Below are 318 nucleotides of genomic sequence, written 5' to 3' on the forward strand. Positions count from 1 at the left end.
GACCCAGGCATTCCGGCCTCCAGCCGGCCCCCCCCACGCGGCACTCACAAAGGCCCCCATTCATCTTCCCTTACAAAGCGACCCATTCACCCGGGTCCCTTGGGCCTACCGCCCCCAGCCGCCCCCCGCGCCTCGCCATTGGTCTAACGCGCTGCCCGTCAGGCCTCGCGTCCCGCCCACAACCGCGCCGCCAGACTCCGAACTCCGGCGCGGTTCTTTTCCCACGGCTGGCACACTCCGGAAACTTCTGATTGGCCTCGCTCGCCAGCTGCTTCTCTTGATTGGGTGGCGCGGCGCCCCCATGGGCGGGGCCGTAGC

This window comes from Myotis brandtii, unplaced genomic scaffold (genome assembly GCF_000412655.1).
Source record: "Myotis brandtii unplaced genomic scaffold, ASM41265v1 scaffold601, whole genome shotgun sequence".
NCBI classification, from domain to species: Eukaryota; Metazoa; Chordata; class Mammalia; order Chiroptera; family Vespertilionidae; genus Myotis; species Myotis brandtii.